A 22,941-nucleotide genomic window follows, 5' to 3' on the forward strand; every position below is an offset into this window, starting at 1 on the left:
ATTCCTTTGTCATTTTATAGAGTTCTCCAGGCCTTCCTCATTATAATGTTACTTCCATAACATTACTTTTGCTACCGTAGTGCCTTTGAAGTGGAGTTAGCAGATAATAATTTTATCTTACACTGTTTTGTTAGAAGTAAGGCCAAATTCAGATTGATAGATTGAATATAGCTTAATATTTTATTCACCAGGAGTGTGAATATTTGCAATTTACTGTTAAAACTAGACAATACATCATAATTTTTCATATTAAACTGTATATTTTGCTACTATTTTAGCAGTGAATTACTGAAGAAACAGAGGCACATGATTTATGGCATCCTGTTCATGCATGTTCTTATCCAAGTGGGTCTTAGAGATTTGCATATATGTCATAGAAAGACACTAACCTTTTTATTTTTTAGCTAGCAGAAAGGTCCCTTTGTTACTGTCCCTCAAACTGTATGGGTTGCTGTGCTGTTGAGTGACCAGTTAGAATAACCTCAGCATTCATTCTGCTGACCACTGGGTTTAAATTTTAATTAAATTCAAATGAAAATTTTAATGCAACTGCTACTTTCAGTAAAGCTACTTCTGTTTAACATTGTCCAAAACTAATGTTAAAACAATATGAAACACTTATTAGTCACTTTCATTATGTAGACAAAACAATACATGTGCATGATGCTTTACCTCAACCTCACTAGAGTTTACAAATAAATACAAAAAACAGAATCACCACATAGGGTCACCAAACTAAAATATGCACAAGACATGAGGAAGAACTACAGTATGTAATTGTGCAGAAAAGGCGATTTTTTTTTCCTGAGAAAAAATACAAGAACCAGGACAAGGGTAGAACAGAAAAGTAGATTTATTCTAAAATAATTAAGATAAGTGGGAATATAATATGAACATTATAATTTATATATTTTATATATGTGATCAAGTAATAATAGCGATCAGAAAAGAAAGAGGAGAAATGAGATTAGACAATTAGAAAGACGGAGACAGGACAATTGTGCTTGTCAGCTTCAGAGGGAAATGAAGAGCATGTTTTGAGTTACTACAAACCTCTATGGGATTCAGTCTTTTTTTAATGAGACTGAAGGCCGAACGGGTGAAAGTAATTCAGTTAAATAATACTGCATTCAAGAGATAAAAATAAGAGACTAAACATATATATAGTAGATGAAAGGATTGAACAGAAAATACAGGAATAATGGAAAAACCTACTGTGATATCCCATAAGACAGAAATTTTTCATATTAGGAATTGTCTAAAATCTTATACACAAGATGTCTATTTCTAATCCTTGGAACAAGGAACCTGAAGGTAAAGGCTCCCAGTGGTTTTAATAGGCTATATCTATGGTTCTTAAGGTGTCTGCCTTTCAGAATTATACCCATTAACACATAATTCAGTAGCATTATTTGGGATTTGTACTACAGTAAGAGAATAAGTGTTTTGGATTGATTTACTAAAGATAAACATGTGGTTCTATTAAGTCAATAAAACATTTTGTATGAAACTTTCTTGATAAAGATGTGATTGCTTCTTTAGTTCTTATTTATGTGCTTTTCAGGTTATTACCTTGTATTTTTTACTATTGTAGGAAAAGAGATCATGTTGAATTTAGGAGAGAACAGACCAGGGTTTTTTACGAATTCTTCAGATTTACTGGAAGAATTAAAAAAAAAAAAAAAAAAAACAAAAGAATAATTGTTGTTTAGTCCAATCATAGTTGTATTAACTGATTTGGTACAATTATACATGATTTATAAATATAGCAAACAATAAAGAGAACCAGTAAAAACAGCTGCTCATGGTTATTTCGAGCAACTGTTTTGATCAGGGTCAGCAGGACAGATTGAGACAGGTGGCTCAAAATGCACCTGCCACTCGAGCTTTTTATAGATCATTAATATATTTGGATACTGGACTGGCAACTTTATCAATATAAATTTTATCTGCAGAGATGTACTTTTTAAACTAATTAGTGTTTTATGAAAGAAGCAGTCATTTTCTACAGGAAGTCAGTAGCCGTAAATCACTGGAGCTGCATATTAAGCATCAGTTCTTCCCACTTGCTCAGCCACCATATGGCACCACACACTGTGCTGAAAGATAATCACTTTATTGTTGGCTGGGTTTTTAATCAGATACATCTCATACTGTTTTGTTAAACATTGCCTTGCAAATAAACCAGCCTTACAATACATTTTCTCCTTGGAAGAAAACATAAGTAAGACCCAGCAAAACACAGGAAGGTCTGGTCAAACTTGAAATCCAGAATTTAGTAAAATGATCAGGCATGAAAAAATCTAAAGCATTATTTTCAGTACCACAAAGATGCACCAAGATGAACTGGGTTGGGAACCTGGGAATCCATTGTGGAAGGTGTCTTTTTTTCTAGCAGTAGTTTGCTGGTTGCATTAACCTTGACAGCTGTTGTGCTTGGTGGCCATCAGACTTTGATCTTCACTACATCTAGCAGCTAATGGGCTTCTGTGGTCCACTGACACTTGAAGGGTGCGCAAGCAGGGATTTTATACAATGACTGGTCTTGCAGTTCTCTCCCACAGACAGAAACTCCCATGGAACATTGCCCTTGGGTATTCCTCAGATGGAGGTCATTGGTTTTGGTTGTTCTTTACATCCACCCAAACAGAAGCTCTCTGGCCAATTTGTCTCAGGTGCTCTGCAAGGGGAAAGGAACAGAAAATTTGGTGAGGTCTGCATTCATAGGGATGAAAAAGGGAAAAAAGAGGAATGAATATGCACAGTAAGGGAAAAAAAATCCCATCCTCCTTAAGACAAGTTTCTTAGTTTATGATAATGTTTCCTAGGAGAAGTAGCTGAAGATTCATCCTTGTGGAGGGTTAAGATTGCGGGATAACAATAAAACCCTGGCAGATGTATTGTTAACCCCCTCTTCCCCCCCCACTTTCCCCTTTTTGCCCCTCCCTCTCCCCCCTTCCCACTCAGGACAGACGATCGCAAGGGAAAGGACAGAGAGAAGAGAGTTGGGAAAATTAACAATGTTTTACTAATGCTACTAATAAGAATAAAGAAAATAATACAAAATACACAAAATCAATCTTGAAAGTCTCAGCAACTGCAGAGCCGGCAACCAAAGTCCTGGATTGGACTCTGCAGCCAACCGGAGCTGGATTCAGTCTCTCGCTAGGCCTCAGTTCGCAGGGACGACTAGCAAGGTCCTCTCCTAATGTCGGCCATAAGCAGAAGGGAAAGAGCAAAGGCAAAAGGGCAAAAGGGACGAGATCCTCATGATCTCCCACTTTTATATGAAGTATTCACGTGAATGGAATGTTATACAGAATTGGTCAGTTTCTTGGTCACCGGTTTCTCGTTGCCCCTCTCGCGAGATGTCCATCCATGCTTATCAATAAGTTTGCATTCCATGGCTAGGTTTACCAAAACATGTGTCTGGTTCTCCAGGAAAATGCATTTAATATGAAGGCTTTAGCTGACAGGCAAAATTCACTGAAAGAGAAACTTGTTTTTAACAAAACCAGGACAGTCCTCTAGAATGACTGAAACAAGCACAGATATACAACAGGAACAGCCCGATCTGAAAAAGAGATAAATTAGAGGCTCTTTGTATTGCTGAAATACAATTAACAGAATGTTACACAGTCAAATGCTGACATTAATATTAGCTGTGCAACCTTGTCTATATGCTTTTGCATATTAATTGTGATACATGACTCCATTGGGACTGTTGTAATCCCCAGACAACATCCTTTCTCTCATTTCCTGCATTTGGTATCAGATTATTCCTTGGGGAGGGGCTGGAGGAGGGACAGTGGTGGGGAGGAACAGTTCCTAACTGTCTGAGGAATTTCTGACCCTTCTGGATGGAACATGTTTAGTGTGGATTTGGTGCTCTGAAAAACTGCACGGAAAAGATGTTCAGATACATTTAGGGAAAATCTCATGGGATGCTACAACATTTCTGAGGCAAGAAGAATTTCTCTCTCAAGTGTTTTCTTTCTTTCCCAGACAGTGGAGAAACTTGAGTTCTCAAAGATTTATAAATTACTTGGTCTGAACAAAACCAATATCTGACCTAATCTGCAGAAAGGCTGGGTTGTTTTTGCTGTATTTGCTCCAAAATGTAGTCTGGTAGACTCAAAAAATTAAAAAAAAAAAAAATTAGAATGAACACTTAATTGTTAGCTAAGTTGAAAACACTTAAAACCAGTGTCTGTATTTGTCTTAAAACCAGTCTTCTATATCTACATTTATATCACAGGGTTAAATAGTGGTTTTGGAGAAACAGTCATAGACAGTGCTGGGAAATCTCAGGATACCAAAAAGATCACACTGATATCACCCTCCTCTTGAGTTCTTCTGACAGAATCATAGAAATACAAGCTTGCTTTATCTTGCCTCTCTTCCAAGGTGATATCAACAAGATACCTTAGTAGATGCTTGATTTAACCTTGCCTTAAAAGTTGCAAAGTACTATGATGTAGATTCCATTAACATTCCAAGTAGAGCTTAAAGTCTTCAGAAGTTCCCATTGACACCAATTGACTTTGCTTCAGGTTTGCAGCTCATAGTGATGTGAGGAATTGGATACAAATTCATTCTATGAGTGCTAGGTATCCTAATGAAAACATGAGGCTCCTTATTTTTCTATCTTACAGGTAGTGCTCAATTTTAAGGCTTTTATTAAGTAGTGGATATTACCAACCTTACTTGCATTGTTTACACTTTGCATGCTTTGTGAGTACTTTACATTTCATGTAACTACTAATGTTCACCAACAATTTATAAAAGGAACGTATGTGACACCTGGATATCTCAATCAAGGAAGCAAGACAACTCTTAGAAAATGCCTTTTCTTCTTTGGATATTTGGTCTTAAGCCACATGCATAACTGTGGACCATAATCGAGCTGATCTTTTCACTATTCTCAAACATAAGATTTACTGAAGATTTGTTGCAATGTTTCTATGTAAATACCGGTTCTAATCTCGTAAACATGTATGTTTTGTTTCGGGGAGAAAAGTATGTTTTTTTCATATCCTTTATTTGCTTACTTTATTTGCTTACTTTATTATTGAACAAATTTGTTTTACTTTACCTTTGCTGGAGTATTTTTGATGGCTAGTCTATAAGGAAAAGAAGAGCAGGGCAAGGTAGACATTTACACATTGATGTTGACATCATTCATAGTTTCAGCTCCCATGTAAAGCATCATGGAATCCTTCATTTTTGCATCAGTCATGTACCAGATTTTATTATATTGTCAGGAATAGCCATAGTTGTTTTAAGAAAGAACAAAATTACTATTTTCCATTTCTATTTCAACAAACTTCTTCAACATTTGTTTGAAATTTTTCTGAGGTCTTTCCCGTTCTCTCGGGATTGACATGATTTGGAAGAGAAATTCCTATTCTTGTTTTCTTTCACACTAACAAGAATTTTCATGTAAATATGTTTCCAGTTGGTTTGTTCCTAGCTCCCAGCCTGCAGCAAGACCATCTAGTGAATAAATCCTGATATCAAAGAAAGGATAGTGCACGTGTGGGTGCATATTATATAAGAAATACAAATGCAAGTATTGGGTGCTGACTTCCGTATGCTCACACAGAAACCGAGGTTGCCCACAGTACCCTTGTGGCTGCAACACCCAGGAATGAACGAAATGTGCATGTTTGGTTTGGAAAGCAGAGATACTGGCATTAAGGAACCAGTAATGTGCCTTAGGTTTAAGAGACCTCATGAATGTGTGGACTTAAGGAGGAACATAGGAAAAGAAAGGAATACCTCTGAGCATGTGTATTATCTCTCATAAATCCTGAGGTTCTGGCACTGTGATTATGGCAACCCTTTCTGTGACATATCTGATCATTATAAAATGTTTTTTCCAAACAGGAGTTTGTGTGCATAAATGTGATTAGTCATTTATTCATGGAAATTCTATATCTATTGCCAGGAAATAGAAATAGTGAGCTTGGTTTTGGGTAAGCTCTCATGCCATCATCTGTATTTGAAAGATCTCCCAGGCAGATTGAATCTAACTTTTTCTGTTGCCAATAGCACCTTGCAGAGGGGGTCCTGGATATGCTCTGACCCATAAAAAACCAACCAACCAAACTGTAATCAGCCCTGTAGCTGATGGAGTTTTATGGTTAGGTCTTAAGTTCTCTCCGTTCCATGTGCTGAATATGTTTCAGGGGAAAGAGCAGTGGGAGAAGAGCTGATGACAGTAATGTTTGGTTTTAGGCAGCCTCTGATGCATTACAATCTTTAATTAAAATGATCAGAGCAATGTGTCTTCCTCATGCCAATCTTTGCTTCAGAGGGAGCCCAGCAGACAAAGGCAGCATAAACTGCTTTTTAGTCTTTGAGTTTGTGTGTCTCAAAAGTGTACCTGACTGCCATGTTTCCAGTTGATTCTGTCAAATATTGCTGAAAATATTTGGAAAATCTGTCTTCTTTCTATAGACCATGACATGAGCCTGAACATTTTGCTTCGATTTTTAGTGTTGAAGGTTTCAGTAATGCAGGTGGTTTTTCTTTCTATCTACATGTACCTCAGAACAGGAAACTGTTTGGGTGGTGGATTTTGTTTGTTTGATTTAAATTTTTTGTTTATTTGTTGGTTTGTTTTCACCTGTTGTTTTCATTGAAAATTCAGGCTGAGAACACTTCTGTGTCTATGACAGGTGTGTCTGTTTGCTCCTTGATTTCAACTCAGCAGTCCCTTGTCTCCTTGACATTACCAGTGCTTTCTGGCTGGGACTGAGTGTTGGCAGCTTAGTATGGACACTGCAAGCATAAATGTGTCCCTTTATAGCAGCGAAGACATCAGGAAGGTTGACAGAAGAAGTGAGGAGAGGGTGGTGGGATGACATGAGAAATGTGCCAGGGTGAGTGCATCTTCCTGATATCTTAATCTGTCTGTAGGCCTTGTTCCAATGAGTGCCGGATTATAGGGTTGTTTTGGTAAGGGACAGATTTCCCCAGGAAAAAGGGTCAACATTTCACCAAAAACTTATGAAGCACAAGTAAAGTTATACCATTGCTCCTCTTTGTCCAGGGTAGATTTACACAATCTTAGTCATATAAAGGTGAGTAATTCTGTGAGTAATGCTGTTGGCTCCTGTGAGTTTAGTCAGTGTGTGAGTAGGAGAATTGCACTGTTGTCTGAATGTGATATCGTGAGCAGCTGCTCACAGTTCTCCTTACCTTTTTTTTTTCAACCTCAGCACACAGAATTTTAAAAACTGATTTGCTGGACTTGTATATTTTTTTGTTTGTTTGTCTATTGTTTATTGTTTATGATATTTTAAACTGAAGTCTGAATTTTCCATTACAGATGTAACTGAAGTACAACCAGCTTGTCTGGGGATATTTTCTAGTTGTTTTAACCATGTGAGATGTTTCATATTTTGTTATAAACACATCTTAGAGAGAATTTCCACTGAGTTACCACGTCCCAAATAACATTCTCTTCACAAAAGAATTAAGTGCCTGGGGAATTTTCAAGAAAAATTATTTTACTGTTCTTCATCACTTTTTAATTTTTTGTTGTTGTTGTTGTTGCCTTATCTAAGCTCATTCAAAATATTGCATTTACTACCTTACCTTTTAGGACTGTCGGAGTATAGTTCTTGGAAACATGGATGATGTTTTTGGCTTACCAAGAAAGAACATCCTACTAAGTAGTTTAGGAATATTTATTGTAACACGATCATTGCCTTGTTGGTTAACATCATAAGACAAAGTAGATAAAACCAATATCTGCATCAACAAAAAATATGAGTTGTGACTCATGAGCACAGCTGAAGTAGAAACTACATCTCAGTTCTCCAATGTCACCTTGTTTTACAGAAATGTACATTCAGACAACTTGAATGGAACCCATTTCTCCCATCTTAGGCTCCTAAGAATTATATGTTTAAAGCTCAGCTTGTTATCTGAGATTTTTTAACTATCGCTGAAGAGAACAGACTCTGAAGCGGATGACTTGTCTCACCTAAAGAAAGCTTTTTAAGACAGGCCAATAACCTGACATTGACAAGGAACATATTGTCTGTGTAGGGAGTCATTTGTAAGTAAACTAACTGAAGATGAAGAAACTCTTGATCCCTGCAGTTGATCAGAATTCAATCCTAGGAATGAGAATCAGATGCCAGATATAAATATTATTTTTGTGAGTAGGAATTATTATATTAAAGTGAAAGAATATTAGTTGCTTGCTTCCTGATTCTAAACTGTGAGATAGGCCACTATGTGTGATTGTCTCACTGTGAAGAATGCAATCTGTATGAGATCTGTGTTCTGAGGTAAAGAGGACTACATAGAATTGAGACAATATTGGGAAAATCATGATTGGAAAGTACTTGCATTGGAAATCCAAAAGGTAACTTGCCCTTTCTGTGATGAACAAAGACATGTAAAGAGGCCACAATGGGAATCTTATCTCTCAGAGGAGAGAGCGCACTTACCACTTCAGTGATGGTAGCATGACTTCCTTTTACCTTGATGATAAATGCAGAAAACATTTTATCTTGACTTTTTTTACTTCATTTAACACACTTAGGTGTGGCGTATCACCATGCAAAATGGGAAGAATCCTAAAGCTGTTACTTAGAAAAATGAATAAAACATATAATGATATTAATATTTATAACCGGTAGCACAAAAAAGACCAGTAGCAGCTAATTAATGCTTAGCGGTATGAAAAGGTCTGCATGTTATCCCCGTTGGACAGCAGTCAATGAGGTTGGATGCTAAGCTGACTAATCTATCGCCTCTCAGATATCATGTTGTTTACTTCTGTCATGCTGGCTAATACCTGCATGTGATATATACCCTTCATGTATTGGTTTTCAGGAGGTCTGATCTTTTCCTAGATAACAGCTGTCCTGACAGGCAGCTGTGGTCTTTTGAGACAGATATATTGCAACCCATCAAGACGTGCTAATATAAGCTCTTGAGCACACTTTCTCAGTCAATGGTTTGTTGCTTGTTTTAAAGAACTATGGATGCTCTTTAAGAGCTTTTGAAAGAACTGTGACAAAGTCTATGAAAATCTGTATTTCATTTTACATGAAAGCATCCTGTAAAAGCAAATATTCAATGAAGTATTATTTTAAAATTATATTAACTATGGGAATATTTTATGTTCCCTGTAAATTTAAGGTAATTAGAGGAATACAGAACTTGCATAATATAGGTAGCAAAACTAACCTAGATAATAATGTTTTACACTAAGGTTATTGAATTTATGTGGTTGTGAAATCAAGGTTACAGGCATTTAAAAATGCTGATTGGTAAACTGCTTTGGTTGACTCTGTGTCATCTGAAGATATAGATTCATCAGAAAAGATGCAAAATACAATATGAATTATAACTTTCTTTCCAATAATGCCTTCTTGGCTGGGGTGTAAGGAAGTAAAAATGGGGCCACTATACATACTTAGACAAAAGAAACTGTAAGAATGTGTAAGTTAACTAACGTTCTTTTTCTTATTATTAATTCTGTCCTTTGTCATTCGTTTTGTTTTGTTTTGTTTTGTTTTCCTACTCCTTGGCATAAAAGTTGCTCTCACTCAGCCTCCTACATTTGTCATACGGCAGATCTGAGTAGGCTTACAGGAATAATTTAAAATATGCTTCCAAAGATTCCTGAAAGTATTTTTATGGCTCTTATGGAATTAAGCAGTAAGGACTGAACTTGCCACAGGCATGGGCATCTAAATAATTCTCGGTTTATATTTTATAATTAATTTAATTAAACCCTCATTTAAAATATGGGTAATTTATTAAGACATCTTTCTACATAGGAAAGAATGAGCTAGCATTTGTTTTATGTTCATTTTATGTTTCTGCATGCTGATCTGATCATCAAAGCGTGAGGTGTGGAGCATTTTGCTGAAGTGACAGAAAGTTCTGTCTCTGGAAGGTCTTATTTCCCCGCATATGATTACTTTTATGAAAGAGATACAATGTGTTTCAGTGGAGAGTGAATGGAGTAAGAGGAAATCAAGAATCTGAAGTTTTTTCGTAACTCTGCCACTAGACAACTCTGTCTTCTTGATCATATTACCCTAAAAACAAACAAACAAACAAATAGACAAAACCCCACAAACGAAAAAAACAAAAACATAACCAAACCCCCAAACAAAAAAAACCAAACCAACAAACTTTACATAAGAATGAAGTAGAATTGAGATATTTACATTCCATATATTTTTGTAAATGCTTAGATTTTGTGCTTGGTTTTCTACCCCATCTGCCCTATATTTAGATAGAAAGTAGACCTCTACTCTCCTTCATGTGCTTAAGTCTTAGCAGTGTGATGCTGCTTAAGTACATCTTGAGCCTTCTGCTTAGGGAACCACATCCAGAATAGACCATATCCTGGTGGTTCTACTAAGTGCAAAGCAGGCAGAGTAGGTTTTCCCTATCTTGAAATGTGAGGAATATGAAATTTAGTAAGTACTGAAAATTTTGGTAAAATATAGGCATGACAGGGTCAGGGAGGTTTTGAGGACTGTTTCAACATTTGAATCCTTTTCAGTTTAGCCCTAGATTTTCTGCAGCATTAGTCTTTTATTTTATGTGTGTATGACCTGTATCCAAACAAAATGAAATACAAATTAGACTTTCAAGTCCCTGCATAATGTTGGTAAAACTGATTTTTTGTGAAGTTCTATTTAAATTAATTGAGTTACAGGTTTCACACAGATTTTTATCTACTATTTTACTGTACACTTTTCCTTACTTGTGTTTTTAAAACTTGATTTTAGTTATCTCAACTCTTTGTAAGTTCAAAATGAATTATTGTGGGAAATTTGTTAAACTGAGAAGAAAGTACATTTATTTATATACAGATTTTACCTTCTGTCTCCCAAAATACTGCCTTGAGAAACTGAATAGCATGTTCTGAAATATCACTTCCCCAGTAGCATCGTGCCCAGAAGTGTCATCCTACACAGGCACTGCAATGGGTTGCAACATGAAGTACATCAGGCACAAAGGAAAAAGGAGGCACTTCACTGTGAGCAGAAAGAAATAATTTCATTCCTGTCCCTCTGGATAGGTAAAAAGGGGAAGATGTAGGGAAGGAATCCAAGAAAAATGGTTCTCACAGTGTTCAAATTGTACTCGGTGAAAGATCTGTCACTTACAGAGGTAGAATGTATTGTATGCCTGCACACCATCGCTTTTTCAGGTGTGTGCCCCAAAGGACAGAACTATTTTCTGGAGTCAAGAAGCCTCCTGTGTATCACTGTGTGGTGTGTTACAGTGACACCACTTTCTTCATGCTGCCACAGCCAATGCAGTTGCATGGGGCTTATGTATTCTATTTTTTCCTTGCCTTTCATTGTAAGCTGTGTTTCAGTCAATGTCCACACATCTTTGCTTTTGCATTTTAAAGTTTAACTGATTGCAAAAATCAGAGCAGTGTTATAAGAGTCTATAAGAATTGCCATGTTCTGTCAAACAACAGGTTCTTCAATCCCACTATCCTGTCTTAAGATGCTGCCAACAACAGCTGTTTAGAGAAAGATTATAAGAAATGGCAAGGAAAACATTTTGGTGACCCTGTCTCATTTTGTTCCATTATGACATTTAGATTCAAACATTAATTGTAACATTCTGTCGTATTTACACCTGTGACAATTCATAGCCATTCAATGTCAAAAGAAATCTAGTGTGATATTAAGGTTTTCTATTAGTAATTTGGAGTGACAGCACATTTTAAGGAGAGAAAATTCTTTCCAGATCTCCAGTTTGAAGGACTTGAACTGGATTTTAAGGCTTAAAATGACCTGGCTTTATTATTTTCTATGGGATATTGTATCACAGATCTCATGGGTTCGCCAATACATAAAAACAGATACAGTTTTATTATTTTATCTCTTTTATTACATAAGCTGTGTAGCCTACATCACACTTTCATGTGCATTGTGAAGAATTCATTTATAGAGAAATACATTGGGAACAGTATACCAAGGTTATTTATGACATACAAAGTGGGAATAACAAACACATATATACATATTTAAAATCTATTTGAAAGCTAATTTAAATAGTGCAAATAGTTCCTGATTTTCAATAGGTTAAGATCACTTCTTCTGGGTATCTGTGCCTTTGATTTTGATACAGATACAGATTTATTCCTATACTTCAGTGTAAATATGTGTCTAAGTTCTTCTCTTGATGAGGGAATTTGGTGTCTGTGAAATGAGAAGTTTTAATATTGAACTTGAACACAACAAACAAAATTTAAATGAACTGTTTCTTCTATTGCATTCTTTAGATAATTTGAAAGTCAAGAATTTTCCATTTCTGCTTTTTACCCTTGCTGCTGGATATTTACAACTGTCAATGACATTCACTAGGTTTCATGAAAAAAGAACATTGTCATGAGGCCTGAGCTGTTGTGTTAGTGCTGTTATTTTCTTTCTCACTTTTTAATATAATAGAGAAAATAAAATCTTAGTCAATAACAATCACTGTAAACTAGCAACACAGTTCAGTCCCATGAGGATGTTTTACTCATACCTTGCACAGCATATATATTATAACATTAAAAGCTTTTAAAAACTTATTGCTTGCCATAAATTTTAATAAAAACACCTCACATCTGCTATTTTTGTTTTAATGAAAATAAAATCTCTTTTTTTTTTGCGTATGTGAATGGTAATCAAGAATTACCGTTTTCAGAACATGTATTATCAAGTGGGATTAAGTCAATGATTTATTCATTTTTTTTTTCTAATTTCTTTGTTAGAATTCCTATTATTCCCAGGGAGGATTTGTCATTAGTAGGGTGGCAAAGGTGGCAACACTTTAAGTTTCAGGTACTGATCAAATAGAGGAATGTACAGATTCATGGTATAATGAGCTGGAATGCATGAAGCTCTGTCTGGGGATGGATGGGGAGATAACTGAGAGTTTATGAGTCAAGATTAAAGGGAGGAAAGGGACAGGGGACATTATAGTGGGGTTTGTTATAGGCCACCCAACCAGGAAGATCGAGTGGATGAGGCCCTCTAAAGACAGACAGGAGCCGCCTCACATTCACAAGTCCATGTCCTTATGGGGGACTTCAACCACTCCCATGTCTGTTGGAGGTAAAAGACAACAAGGCATAAGCAAATCAGGAGGCTCCTGGAATGCGTTGGTGATATCTTCCTTCTTCAAGTGATAGAGGATCCAATGAGGAGAGGTGTTATGCTGGACTTTTTACTCACCAACAAGGAAGGGCTGGTGGAGAGTGTGAAGCCCAAGGGAAGTCTTGGCTGCAGTGACTATGAGCCATTGAAGTTCCAGACCCTTAGGGCAGTGAGGGGCGGGGACACAGCAAGATCACTACCCTGGACTACAGGACAGAAGACTTTGGCCTCTTCAGGGACCTGCTTGATAGTGTGCCATGAGATAAAGCCCTGGAAGAAAGAAGGGCCCAAAAAAGCTGATTAATATTCAAGGATCACCTCCAAGCTCAAGAGCAATGCATCCCAACAAAGAAGAAGTCAGGCAAAAAAGCTAGGAGGCCTGCATGGATGAACAAGGAGCTCCTGGACAAATTCAAACACAGAAAGGAAGGCTGCAGAGGGTGGAAGCAAGGACAGGTAGCCTGTGAGAAATACAGAGAAATTGTTTGAGTGGCCAGGGATCAGGTTAGGAAAGCTAAAGCCCTGATACAGTTAAAAGTGGTCAGGGAAATCAAGGGTAACATGAAAAGCTTCTATAGGTACCTCGGTGATAAAAGGAAGTCTAAGAAAAATGTAGGTCTTCTCCAGAAGGAAACAGGAGACCTAGTTACCTGAGATATGTAGAAGGCTGATGTACTCAACTAGCTTTTTACCTCAGTCTTCACTGACAGGAGCTCTAACCACACTGCTCAGGTCACAGACAGCAAAGGAAGGGACTGGGAGAATGATGATCTGCCCATAGTAGGAGATCACAGAATCACAGAATCACAGAATTGACTGGGTTGGAAAAGACTTCAGAGATCATCGAGTCCAACCCTTGGTCCAACTCTAGTCCGTTTACTAGATCATGGCACTAAGTGCCATGTCCAATCTCAGTTTAAAAACCTCCAGGGACGGCGAGTCCACTACCTCCCTGGGCAGGCCATTCCAATGCCTGACCACTCTCTCTGTAAATAATTTCTTTCTAATATCCAGCCTAAATTTCCCCTGGAAGAGTTTAAGCCCATGCCCCCTTGTCCTATTGCTAACTGCAATGAGATGATCAGGTTCAAGAGCCTCTAAGGAACCTGAAGGTGTACAAATCAATGGGGCCTGATGAGATGAATCCATTGGTCCTGAGGGAGCTGGCAGATGAAGTTTCTAAACCACTATGCATTTATATTTGAGAATTCATGGCAGTCCTGTGAAGTTTCCACTAACTGGAAAAAGGGAAACATAAGTCCCATTTTTAAAAACAGGAAAAAGGAAGATACTGGGGATTTATTATCAATATATTGGTCAAAACCCCAAAATCCTTTCTGGTATGCTTCTGTATGATGTATCTATCAAGATATATTAAAGGACTACTACTTATTTTGTCCCTCATTTTTAACAGAAATACTAGGCAAGTGCGTACATTTTATTCATGAATGCTGGGATGAGCGCGTACTGCTTGTAAAAGGGATAAGACCGGTTGATGACAATGACAATCCTAGAGGTCTGCACAGCATTTATAGTATCCATTTATCTGTGATAACTAATAAAGTACTGGCACTTGAAGAAGCTGTTTCTCTTCTACATTTATTACATAGATTAATCAATAATCTAGGCAACCGGTTCCAAGATCAATTTTAAATATATTCAGCCCAGCCTAACCTCAGTTAATCAAACTGATATGGTTATTTGGAATATTAAAGAGAAGCAAATAAGGGACCTTACAAATACTTCAGCCTTTGAAGACACTGAAATAATAACAGCAATGGAGAATCACTATTTAGATCTGTGGCACAAAAAATACAAAAGTTACAATTCCTGTTGGTTTTGAATATACTCAGATGTTTGTTTTCTTACCTTGTGTGAAACAGGATGAGTTCCAGCTCAGCAGTAAATTTCTTGTCTGCCAAAAGAGCAAATTAAATCATGATTTTATAACCTAATGCTTTATTTTTTTTTTCCTAATCTGATATGTGGCTAATGTCCTTGGATAATATAATTAGCTTTTTATCTTGATAACCTTTATGAAGAAGTTTTGCTGAGCTATATGCTTCTTTGACATTGGGATTCTCTCCTTACTATAGATATGAGGTTTTAATTCTTGAGTTTTCATGTTTCATGTCTGTTAAGGATCTTAAATACTTTGTTTGTTCCATTAAAACTCACAAATTCTACAATTTGCACTTTAAAAAGTTACAAATGTATTGAAATTGTGTTTAGCTAAAATAAAAATCCTGTGACTTTTGCATTTGTAACTTTAATGATTCAGTGATCATAATTATTTTGTTCACTATAATCTTTAAGATTTTAGCTTAAACCTTTCCCAAGCTTTTCCATCTGTATTTTTGCCGAGCCCTGATTCTTAGCCATTCCTTATGTATTGAAGCTGATATTCTACTGATCCAGCTTCAGTCATGTAACACCTACCCGTGTTTTATTATAAGACTGAGTTGGGATGCACCTTCGAGGTTGGACTTCTCTCTCCTCATACCAGGATGAGCTATTGACAAATGAAAACATGTCAGCTTTTGTGCCTTTTACAGTCAGTGGAAAAAGAGAGGTAATTTCAGAGTGTGATTCAGCTTCCTCAGTCTTGTCTGCTACCCATCTTTCTCTTCTCTACAGAAAGATGAATAATTATTATGGATTTCCAATAAAACAATGGTTTAGTTTCATATGAGAGATTATGGTTATTTTCTCTCGACCACACTTCTTAAAATCTCTAGATTGTGTAGTAAAACAAACATGTAAAACATCAATGAAGGTGGAGTATCTAGAGTTGTCCTATGATTTCTTGCCTTTTTATGTTTTTTGATAATATATATGAGGTTTGATTTTCATAATTCTTGTGCAAAATCAAAATTCCATTGAATAAAATTAAAAAATGTTATTAACATTTCTCATTAATATCATTTGTGGGTAGCATTGTTTTCCTGACACTTCCTAAAATAAATCCTTTGCACTTGTTTCAGAAGTTAATTATCTGGACTGAAAATTTTCAGCTTGGATATCTGCTTCAGTTTTTTTGTTAGGCTTGTTTATCTATAGAAAGTTTCACTCAAAACAGTTCAGCTCTTTCTGAGGAAAGGTAAAGTAAAAATGTCTCAGTAGAAAATATGCTGGTTTCTTATTTTAAAAAGTGCCTTCTGGGACCTTCAAGCAACAAGGACTGGATCAATGATAGGTAAATGTTTTCTTGAATTTAGAAATATGAATCATGTCTTTAAGGCTGGTCATATTTAGTCAAATTACTTAAATTTTAAAACATACTCCCTGAAACTCAATTAAGATGTCCTCTGCTCAACTACCAGGATATTTCTCAAAGCCGTAACTGGGCTGTCTCATACTGTGCTACTAATCACAGAATCACAGAATGGTTTGGGTTGGAAGGAACCTCTGGAGATCATCTAGTCTAACTCACCTTCCAAAGAAGGTTTGGCTGGAGTAGATTGCACAGGAATGTGTCCAGGCAGGTTTTGAATGTCTTCAAAGAAGGAGACTTTACCACCTATCTGGGAAGCCTGTTCCAGTGCTTTGGCACCCTCAAAGGAAAAGTTTCTCCACATTTTCAGATGGAACCTCCTATATTTAAATCTGTGCCTGTTGCCCTTCATTATATCATTGGTCACCACCAAAAAGAAACTGGTCCCATCCTCTTACATGCACCCTTGACATATTTGTAAGAATTGATAAGATCCTCTCTCAGCCTTCTCTCCTCCAGGATAAAAAGACTCTCTCAGTCTTTTCTCATCAGAAAGATACTCTGGACCCCTGATCATCTTCATAGCCCACCACTGGACTCCCTTCAGTAGTTCTGTGTCTTTCTTGAACTGTGGAGCCCAGAATAATATATATATGCTGCTCAGAAGACTTGGATGGAAAACATATACCTTTATAAACAGTCACCCTTTCCTGTGTTTAGGTAGAAAAATTAAAAAATTTCTACCTCAGTCTTCCCTCTTGCATAAGTACTGTAGGGAGTAGTTGAAGACAAAAAGCTGAGAACATTGGCAAAACCACTAAAGTTACAGAATGATTATGCGCTAGGACAGAGGAAGAAAAGGAGTATGCAGTGGGGAAGGAATTATCAAGGAAAAGATTATTGTGAGCCAGGTGATGTGGAAGATGTGAAAACAGACATGGATCCGGTGTAACTGTTAAAAAAGTGGCTGACTTAAATTTGAGATTGATTACCTGGTCTAGGAAACTGTCAGGAGAAGATTTTTGACTGTCACCACTAGGACTTGATGGGTTGCTGTTATCTCATAACATCCCCCAAGAATACAAGTCTGAGAGGAGAGATGAGAGATGCATGTGAATGTGGCAGAACATCTTACAGCTGAGGCACTCATAATCACTGAAGACTAAAATATTTCAAATTCAACATGTAGAGAGAACTACTACTTAACTCAGCAGATTAATTTATATGATAATTTTATAATCCTTCATGGTATGGCTCTGTCTTTAAAACAATGAAAAAATAACTTGAACACTTTTTTTCTAACAAAAAATTATGCATACATAATAAACTCTGGAGAAAACAATTCAATAAAATAATACATATGCATCAGGAATTCACTGAATATTCTTGATTTCCCTTGATTCCCTTAGATTTTCCTTCAAGCTTTAAACTCCCAGGACCACATCCATCCCCAATGTATACTGAGTTCCCTGCAGGCAATGAAGTTATGTTGCAGGTGTACTCTATTTAGTTCTAATAAGTATATAGCTTATACTGAACTGCTGATGTAAACATCTTCTTTAGGTCTCTAAAGAACAGTATTGTTTTTCACTTTAAAGGGAAATACAGTAAAGTAGAAAGTGATTAATGTACCTGATTGGATATTCATCATCACGGGCAAGTTGTTAGTTATGTTTTTCACTCAGAAGTGGCTTGTTTTTGAATAAGCACCTGTTCTTTGTGTCCCTGCTCCCCAAAGTCCCTGAAAGTAATTAGTATTGTTGTGGAAAACTGGGAACAGAGCTACACTTCAGTTACAGACATATCCAGCTTTAAAGTAGGTGCTGGTGGTTCTAGAAGACACCTAGCATGGTATCACCAAATTCAGGATGTGCTGCAAATCTCTGGATGAATTCTCAGAGGTAGATCTTCAATATGATAAATATTTCTTGTTGGGTTTAGAGGTTATCATCATCCCACCTGATGCTGGAGTCACAGCAAGAACCACGTAGCCAAATATTTAGTGTTTTGAGTTCACAAGTGCTTGTGAAAAGGTTGCATACTTTTCTGTTTTGATGAGTTTGTATTCCTGAGGACAATGATTTTTTTCTGCAAGCAATGTGCAACTCCAAATAATTCCCTCAATAAAAGAACAGGAGGAAAAAAATGTTAAAAACCAAACTTAATGAGAAAAGAAGGCTAATTCAACACAGAGAGTCCCATCAGTTTGATACTTAGAAATCATAAGGGATATTGTAGTATAATGGGACTTTTATCCCCAAAGCTGCAAGTTCTCCTTTTGAAGCTTCTCCTCTTTGAATCACATTATTTTCAGGGGAAAATTTTTCTGCCTTTTTTTTTGTATTTATGGCAAGTTAATAATCCATAATAAAGCATTAGTTATTTTTGGACTGTAATTTTAATACAAGCAACAGCTATTAAAATGGCCCCACAGAAGAGACTCAAATACCTACCATTAAAGCTTTTGATAGATTAGTACCTTGGAAAATAATTTGTGGCACTGTCAGCTGGATGCTCATAGAGCTTCCTCCTTTCAGTCAGGAACGGATATCAGTCATCAATGGATATCAGACAGATAGATAGATAGATAGATAGATAGATAGATAGATAAAGATACATAAGTCAAATAAGGGAATAATACCCCATCTTATACTGAAAGGTCTATGGTGCAAGAAAAGTATGTGATTTTAATCCAGTCTATCAAAAAAAAAAAAAAAAAAAAACAACCCCAAACAAACCAAAAAACAACCAACCAACCAACCAAAACCAAGTGAGAATAGGAATTGTCTCCAAGGAGTCAAAATCCAGGACACTGATGTCTGGGTTAGGCTTTTAAATACTCCTAGCTCCCATAAAAAAGTAAAAAGTAGCAAACAACAGGCTGAGAATCTGAAATTGCATGGGGTGCTTCTCTGACATGTAAGGCAACTGGCATCGTATTGGTCATTTCTATAACCTGGCTCTCCAAATAGGTGACCACATCGAATCTGTCTCATCTGTGCATGTATCTTTTGTCCAGACTAACTCCTGAAGCATGAGAGTGGGTGGTTCAGAAGAGTTTTACATGACAAGGACCAAAATCACATGAGTGATTACCCAAACAATTTACCAGTGTGTAGCAAGAAGCATTTGTATCTTGTTTAATTTGGTATATAACTGTAGCATTGGAGTCTTGAGGTCACCAGGCTTCTAGAAAGGCACACTGGAAATAACTCTGAAAACAACCAGGTCACCATAGTTCCCAGCAGAGGGAAAGGAGTGGTTCTTTCAGAGAGTTTCATATAGTAAGCACAACTTGAAATAGATAAATAATGTCTATAATAATCTGTATAGTCAGGCGCACACACTTTCTGCTTAGTCCCAACACAGAAAATATATATATACATAATGGATAAAGAAAATTGTAATAGATTTACTTTTTTCTGGGGTTACATGACCTTATATATATAACCTTATGTAGAAGACAACACACCTAAGCAATCAGACAATTAAGCACTGGAAAGATTTTCATTGTAAGATTATGGATTCTCCTTTTTTTGAGATACCTAAGAGCCTACCACACACGCAGACCTCATATAAAAATCTAATATATATTTTGCATTATTTGGGTAAAGATAGTATGTCTTAATTGGACCAACTGATTCTGCCCATTTTTCTAAAAATATGGTGATTACACAAAACAGGCCACTGTCAGCTGCATGGCAGTAACATCCCTGGTTATATTGCCTGACTGGTTAGGGTAGAAGCCAGTTTACCTCACCTAAATGACTAAACTTAAACAGACCAGATCTCTCTTTACAGCCTCCAGAAATACCTCCCTCTCTCTCTCTCCACAACTTATTTCAGGGGATTAATTCTAAACTTAAGCATCAGGCACTTAGGAGGCTAAATTAGATGAACTAGAGTCCCACAATTCCTTGCTTTCATTTTAGTGTTATCTTTATGCAAATTTCAAGTTAAGATATTATGATTCATAAAAATTAAAAATTGCAGAGGTACACAGAACTTAGGCCTGCTGTGCTTTTAGTCTCAAAATAACTTGCATTTACTACATATCTTATTACAACTGTGAAATTTGTGTAGGACAGTAATGAAACTGTCAGGCTAAGCATATAACGAGCTATTTTGCTTTGTTGCTAACTGCCTCTTTGTTTGTATTATATTTCATGAGTGTACCACATCTTCATAAACATGATTGAATACAATAATAACTTTAAAGGAACTACAGCAACTGCTTTGTTTTGAGAAAGGTAATGTTTTAGTGTCTTGCCATTTGTATTGGACTTGTGCTGAATATGAATATTTGTAAAATTAGAACATTTTTTAAAATAAGGAATTGTTTAAAGTAAAATATGGCACTAATTAAAAAGAAGCCTAGAGCTGTGCTGAATGGTGTAAAACTTTGCTACACTTATATGAAACCTGAGTGAAATATAAAATTAAGCAAGTTTAACTAGAACTCTAGCCTTATTTTCTGAAGGTGGTAAAAAGCAGATATCTTATGGATTTGATTAGAAACTATCAGGAATTCAGTGATTACAAATACACGAAAATGAGTAATGACCTCTTCACCTGCAAAAAATCCATCATGTAAGCGTGTTGATATAAAGTACTTCAGACCATGAGAATGTTTTTTCCTGGAACAAATAAGCTTATGAGAGCTTGGGTTTGTTTTTACACAAGTATGGTAAAGTGAGGCACAGTCATAGGAATGTATATTAGGTGAAAATCATACTAACTCAGATAAATTGAGTTTTGTAAAATTATCAAACTGTGTATCGAGGAGGTCTATTTGCAGACTTAAGGATTTGACCTAATGTAAGGATATTTTTAAGACTAATAGTGCTGTCAGCCCCTCTCAACAAACTAGTCACTGCTTTTAGGAAATCCTTCTCATTTGAGCACCTTAATAGCATTATTTTCTATTTATTTTTTTTTTTTTTTTTCAGTTTCCAACTCCCCACAAGTTTTCTCATGTGGAATAGTTGCCTCTAAAATAAATCTAAGCTTACTGAGAATAGATCTGTTTTTTTCTTTAACAGTATTCCCAGAAGGATTAGAAATTGTAAACCATTCTGCTAAATGGACAAGGAGTAGTCAAGTACTTAAAAAAGGCAAAAGTATGTTAAATGTGGCAATGTGAAATGCTGCTTCACTGGGAAAAACACAAAAATACTGGTAAAAAGAAAAATCATTTGACTCATTGGGGACAAAAAAAAAATAAAAGGAAAGATTTCATCCATTTTCTACTTCACAAAAGACTCAGAGCTTTAATGTAGGCACTTCTTGCATCCTGTGAAAGGTTTTGGTGCTTATCTTTGTTCCATTCATGATTCAGAGAAACTTGAGTCAGACACCGTTTCTTTTTGCTTGTTCTTATCGAGTCATAGAAGGTGTTTCTGATATTTTCTGGTAGGCTGCAGCTTCACCCACTTTGTATCTACAAAGACTTTGATGACTGTGCTCGCTCATCAAGTGTTTATGACTGCCTTGGACATTTGTCAGGCCTCTTCAGGGCCCATCACCCCAGGGAGCCCCCACTGCTCCTGCCACCCAACACAGACAGCCACTGGCCCCCACTGGTACTTGACATCTACTTTTTCACATCTTAATTTCTTCCTTCTTTTAAATTACTGAATTTATAACCCAAATGTTCCCTTAACTGTATTAAATAAATAAACCCTTAATCTTCTTAGTTCCCAGCTAAGTTGCAGCTTAGGTCTGACAGTGTTAAATCCTGAGATATGCATCCTAGACCACCATCCAGGAGATTTGCTTTCATTAGCTTCAAGGGTTCCCATATCAGCTTGAGGTCTCCAGAAAGTTTTGGATGCTGAATTTTAGTTGCCCATTTTAGTTCAGGTGTGTCTGAATTTAGGAAACAGGAGATTTCATTTCTGAGTATGAAACAGGTTTCAGTGGATAGTTAGATAAAGTCCACCTTAGTCCGCTCTGCACGCAGTCATGAGGGAAATACAAGACCAACTGGAAACCTGGTGACTAAGAGCCTGATTCAAACACTTCTGGTCAGGTCAGCCTTTTAGAGAAGGCAAAATGCTTAGAACCTGGTTCATTGCAATGGTTTTGCGTATATTCATCAGGTTAAAAAAGCCAGCACAGAACCTGGAAGTAGGAACCAAATGTCACACCCACTCAGCCAAAGGTGCCAGTGTCAGTGTTAATGCCAGGAATCCATTTTCCTGCTCTTCTTGTGGCTCCATGTCCTGGTTTCAGCTGGGTTAGAGTTTATTTTCTTCCTAGTAGCTGGTATAGTGCTGTGTTTTGAATTTAGGATGAGAATAATTTTGATAACACCCTGAAGTTTTAGTTGTTGCTGAGCAACGTTTACACCAAGTCAGGGACTTTTCAGCTTCTCATATGACTCTGCCAGCGAGCAGGTTGGCAGTGATCAGGAAGCTGAGAGGGGACACAGCCAGGACAGCTGATCCAAATGGACCAAAGGGGTATTCCATACCGTATGACATCATGCTCAGTAGATAAACTTGAGGCAAGCTCACCAAGGGCATGATCACTGCCTGGGGATGAGCTGAGCATCAGTCGTTAGGTAATGAGCAT

The sequence above is a fragment of the Columba livia genome, chromosome 1 (assembly GCF_036013475.1).
Source record: "Columba livia isolate bColLiv1 breed racing homer chromosome 1, bColLiv1.pat.W.v2, whole genome shotgun sequence".
NCBI classification, from domain to species: domain Eukaryota; kingdom Metazoa; phylum Chordata; class Aves; order Columbiformes; family Columbidae; genus Columba; species Columba livia.